Genomic DNA, 6,000 nt, shown 5'->3' with positions numbered 1-6,000 from the left:
GTATGACTATATATGGAAAACATGCCTACATGATTAATAAACTTGATGTTCTATCTTAATGCTATTTCAATCCTATCAATTGCCCAACTGTAATTTGTTCACCCAACACTTGTTATTGGAGAGTTACCACTAGTGTAGATAGCTGGGAACCCCGGTCCATCTTTCATCATCAAATACTCACTCGGTCCTATATGCCATTAGAAGTAGTATCAATTATTTTCTGGTGCCATTGCCTCTGTGTTACTGCTACTGCTGCTGTGTTACTGTTACTATTTCTCTCATATTACTGCTGCTTTCACATCACCCCTGTTACTAGTGCTTTTCCAGGTGCAGCTGAATTGACAACTCAGTTGTTAAGGCTTATAAGTATTCTTTGTCTCCCCTTGTGTCGAATCAATAAATTTGGGTTTTACTTCCCTCGAAGACTGTTGCGATCCCCTATACTTGTGGGTTATCACTAGGGCATCAGTTCAATATGATAGTACTCTCTTTTAACCTATTTATTACTTGTTATTGATTGAACTCTGTCTTTTTATGCACTTATCTTAGATTTTTCTTGATAAAGTATCCGTACATGAATGAGTATGCCTCGATTCGGTGATGTTTCCCTGCCATTAGGGATGGCAACGTGTCTGCTCCCCACAGGGGGTGCCTTCTCATCCCCATCCCCATTTAACAATCGCGGAGCCTTTATTCCCATCTTTATCCCCACCGGGTTTGAGGTGGGGATCGGTTTCCCCATCACGAAGCTAAATTCAAATGATCTTCTTATAATTCCATAATCTTACATTTTTAACACACAAAAATAAGAAACTTTTGTAATATATATTTGGTAAATGACAATAAATTAGTATCATATATTATGAGAGTGGTCTTTTGAAACATGGGAGCATATGCTCCGTTTATTTTGAAATGCATCTTACACATATTTTAAATTTTGAAAAATTGAAACAAAAAAATTCGCACGTACATCTTCACGTGTTATGCGCTCACAAACTTGTTTTATAAAAAATCTACTTGTCATTTGACATCTGTAAAAAAGAAAAAAACTCTGTTTGTAAAAATAATGCTTTTCACAAGATAAGTTTTCTCCATTTTACAAAAATAATGGTTTTTCGTGAAACTTGACGAACACACATATATTATGAAGATGTGCATGTAAATTTTTTTGTCAAAATTTTTCAACACTTCAAAATATTATTTTTCGCACCCGGGAGCCGAATTGAATTTCCGCATATGTTAAATATTATTAAAATATACTACACCAACACAAATATTACAATATATTACATATAAGAATATACAACTTATATGTATATATAATTATAGCGGGAGATAGCGGGGAACGGGGATGAGGAGGCCTTTTAATCCCCATCTCCATTTTAGATAGCGGGGATCAATGTTCCTCATACCCGTCCCCTAATAGATGAATTTTCCATGGGTTTACGGGGAACGGGGGCTCCATTGAAATCCCTACATGCCAGGCTTTCGTATTTCTCTTTCATGATCATGTAGTGTTCTTTTTCATCTAATAGAAGTTTTTTATGTATGCACATTATAATAAATTTGGTCCGTAAATATGCATCATATGGCAGAGACAACGGAAGTGTTATAATATTTATTATTTAAACATATAATTGTACGCACTAGTGAGTTCACATGAAATCTAAAGTTGGTGGACCAACATAGACAATACATTTACACTTTAACACTGATTACTAAAATAACTTGCACATGCCGCTTTTGTACCTCTTGAACAAAGGTTGCTACTTAACCGGTTCCCTTTTTAGGATTAGGATGAAAGCTCGATGAGCAGACCCATTAGTGAAGGGGTCTATGTAGAGCCACCACCCGTCTTTTTATCTTCCCTTACAACGACCTTTCTCTCCTTTCCTCACATGATAAGATCGACGCATTGTCGAAGTCCTAGTTAGACATCACCAGCCCACAAGAAAGTTTCGACAAGTCAACCATCGATCAACATTGAAATTTCCATTCATAACCCTTTGTCAGGACAACCCCCTTAGTTGGGGGGCCTATTGGGGGTATCAATCCCTTGGTGGTTGGATGCTGATCTGACCTTAAAAGAGGGTCGGTCAGTCAGCCAGACACGCCACCAGCAGCAGCGAGTGTTTACACGAGCGATTGTCGGGGCTTTATAATAGGGCCTAGTCCGAATTTTTTTGAAATTTAGAAAATTTTAGTTTTTTTTAAAAGATTCAAAGCTGGTATAGATTAGTTAAAGACACTGTTTTCCTTGCGGCCATCTCAAGAACTAAGAAACCTATGCAATTTACTCGAGTTAAACATCTATATAAATTATCCGTAAGCCACTACAACTTGTTGGCCTCAATTTCCTTTCGACTTTTGTGTTGTATATAGTTGCAATGCAACACCTACGATGTCAGCTAATTGATACATAAGAATTAATAACACACATGCATAAAAATATAGTTACTTTCTTGTAAAAACATAGTACATCAATTCAACGAAGATAAATAGACCAACACACTAGTGTTAAAACAAAAATAGGAGAAGGAATGGACATTTCAACATCTCGTAATCATAACCCAAAGATGTGATCCATACTAAAAGAAGAGTTAAAAATAAACATACACCACAGTACCTAAGTTGATCTCTTGTAGAAAACTAAAGTTGTATATCTTATCCCCTGCCAATATGGCTATGTTAACTTGTACTTGGTAAGAATACCTTCGTGGTATAAAAATTACGGAAAATTCTGTAATTGTAAGAGTTATTTAATTTCCATACCCTCTTAGACTAGAGTCACACATGCGAATGAAAGCAGAGCTGAATACATATTACTACTAATAGAACACCCCATAATATTTCCAATCTAAAATTTGCTACCTTGAGAACTATCCCATGGTATTCATTCAAATCCAATGGAAATATGACATAAATCAACATTAAAAGGTCTTGATCCTAAAACGAAGACAACAATATATGTATATCTGTTTTAGACAATGTTAAAGATCATAGGATAGACCTCACAAAGATTATGCCATCTACTATTTATCTCAACAGATTATGACGTTCTTACCATTCTCAACATTAAACAAAGGAAAATAGAGGTAACTGCCTTGACCCGCATAATTCCCTTCGAGAAGAAAAATATATCTCGTTTTAGCACTAAGAGAAGAAACAACCATTTATCACAAATATTCAAAGAATATCTTAGGTTTATTTTTTAGGATAGGTGTGTAGCAACATGAGCACCTAATTAAACTCTATAGTTTCTAGTCTTTGCCAATTAGTCCCTCCGTCCATAAAAAAGTTAATCAACCTTATCTAGAGACGGATGTATCTAGATGCAATTTAGTTATACATACATTCGTATCTAGAAAATGTTGAGTCACTTTTTTTTAGTACGGGGGAGTACTCCTTTGTTTGGGCTAGGGCTAGTCTGATATTTAATTAAATACAAATGGAGCCTCACCAAAAGTCATTTTTAAATAAATAGTTTATCAATAATAAACTAAGAAAATATACTATTTATTTTCCTATTTGAAAACCTTAATGCAGTATGATATATATTTTTTGAACTATTCGTACTATTAATCTGTAGAATTTATAGAGAAATACTTCTCCATATTACAAATAGATTTCATTTTCAAGATGTCATAAGTCATCCATTTAAACTTTTGTTCATAAATATTATTCCGAATGTCTAGATTGAGACATGTGAAACATAAGTTTATTTTTCCAAAAAAGTACATTCATATATAATCTATATTGTTGTGTTTTATACATATTTGATACTACCGGAAATACTTTTGTACACCCATGTTTGGAACTATAAGATGTTCCTGTAAGCTATTTTGGCCTATCAAAATGTCTTATATTTTGGGACAGGGGTATTAGTAAAATTTTGAAGACCGTTTCAATGTTAAAATGTGACGTAGATATTAGTAACACCAATGACTTAGATTTTCTCAATATATTTATTCAATTTTGCAAAAAAATCATTAATATAAGAAATATGTAAATTCCATTGGGAAGTAATAATTTCTTGTTCGACATATTTGTAAAGATCATTGCCAACTCTCTTCGAATAAAATAAATTTGAAATTATAGTGTTGCATGTTAATATAGGGGGCAAACCTGAAAGGCCGATATCATGCGGGCATTGGAGAGGACATCTTGCAACCTTTTCACCATAGATAACTTGACAAGCATCAACTGCATTTCTTATAATTATCCGAGTATACTCTAGATTTTATTTTTTTGCCCAAATGGAAAAATTATCGTAATATGATAAATATTTTTTAAAAAAATACTTCCTCCTACTAATTTAGACAAATCCAAGATATTCTTTTATGCACAGAGGCAAAATCATTTTTATATGTTAATTGAGTAACAGGAGCTTCGCAATTTACTTATACAACACTTCGTTTTTGTATGAGATTAACAATTTTTGACAATGGTAAACAATTTCTTTTACATGAATATACAGAAACTTGTCAAATCCACTTGGAAATAGAGATTCCGTATTTGACTGGGTTGACATGAGCATAGCCAACTCAATTAGAACAAGATAAATTTATCATTATTAGGGGTTGCGATTGTTTCTCTCTAGAGGAGAACGAAATGAAAGAAAAAAAAGATTTGAATTCCCTTTGTAATTTTCGTATCCTAAGAGCATCTCCAGCCGCGTCCCCCAAAACGTCCCCCAAAGGGATTTGGGGCGCGCCGGACAAAAAAACCGTTCCAGTCGCGTCTCCCAAAGCCCATTTTTGTCCGGCGCGCCCCGATACGGTGTCCGGCGCCCCGAGCCCGTCCCCGTCCCACAGGGGACGCACCGGGGACGCCGGACACAACGAAAAGCGAGGCGGGGAGTGGCGGGGCCGACTCGTCAGCGGCACAATAAATTTTTAACCTAACCGTCGCCTACCTCGCGACGGAAGTTATTGGCGGTGCAGTTCCCGCAGCGACGGTGCAGTTCCCGCAGCGACGCAGCGACGGTGCAGTTCCCGCAGCGACGCAGCGACGCGTCCCGTCGCGCCTAGCTCTGCGTGCCGGCGTTAATGCGCGCCACCGCTCCTCCGCCTCCCTCCGGCCTATAAAAGGGCCGCCTCTCATCGTCCCTCTCACGTGACAAACCCTAGCGCCTCTCTCCCAAACCCTAGCCGCCACCATCTCAACAAGACTCGACGCTATGTCCGGTAGAGGCGGAGGCCGACCTCGCGGCCGTGGTCGTGGTCGTGGTCGTGGCCGCGGCAGAGCTGAACGCTCGCCGTCGCCTTCCACGCCGCCGGCTTCATCATCGTCGGAGATGGACGTGGAGCCGGACGTGCGGTTCGAGTTCGTCCTCGTCCTCAAGGGCGACCCGCGCGGCATCCAGAGGCTGCCGGACTCCTTCGCCGACTACGTCGCCGGCGACGATCGCCCGCACACGATGCATCTGCGGGAGGATGCGTGCGGCTACTACCGGTGGATCGTCGACGTGATCTACGACGCGCGCGGCAAGATGTACCTCAACATCGGCTGGGAGAAGTTCGCGCGGCACCACAGCTTCCAAGCCGGCTTCATCCTCCTGTTCTCCTACTTCGGCGACAGGGACATGAGCGTCAAGGTCTTCGACGAGACGCAGTGCCGCCGGGACTACCACGGCGACAGCACCGACGAGGAGGACGACTGAGTGTTCTTTCTTCGCAGCGAACACGTGCACGGAGATTTTTGGATGTTCGCCTCATCGGTAGAACCAACAAGGGCATCATCCTCCCGCTGGATTTTCCAGTTTAGGTGACTGGGTGTGCCCTCGTGTGTTCTTTCTTAGCAGCAAACACAGGAAACCTTCGATGCACGGCCTAGTTAGGTTTAGTTTCTTTGCAACATTTTATATTTGTGTCCACAACGGTTCAAACTATGTATTAGTTTGTGAAAAACCATGCGCCTAACTGTGTTTTCGTGTAAACCACGTTCCAAATTATGTATTAATTTGTGGAAATTGAAATAAAAAAACCAAAAAAAATATTT

Source organism: Lolium rigidum, chromosome 1, assembly GCF_022539505.1.
Source record: "Lolium rigidum isolate FL_2022 chromosome 1, APGP_CSIRO_Lrig_0.1, whole genome shotgun sequence".
In the NCBI taxonomy this organism is placed as follows: Eukaryota; Viridiplantae; Streptophyta; class Magnoliopsida; order Poales; family Poaceae; genus Lolium; species Lolium rigidum.
Note: the sequence above shows the minus strand (reverse complement) of the source record.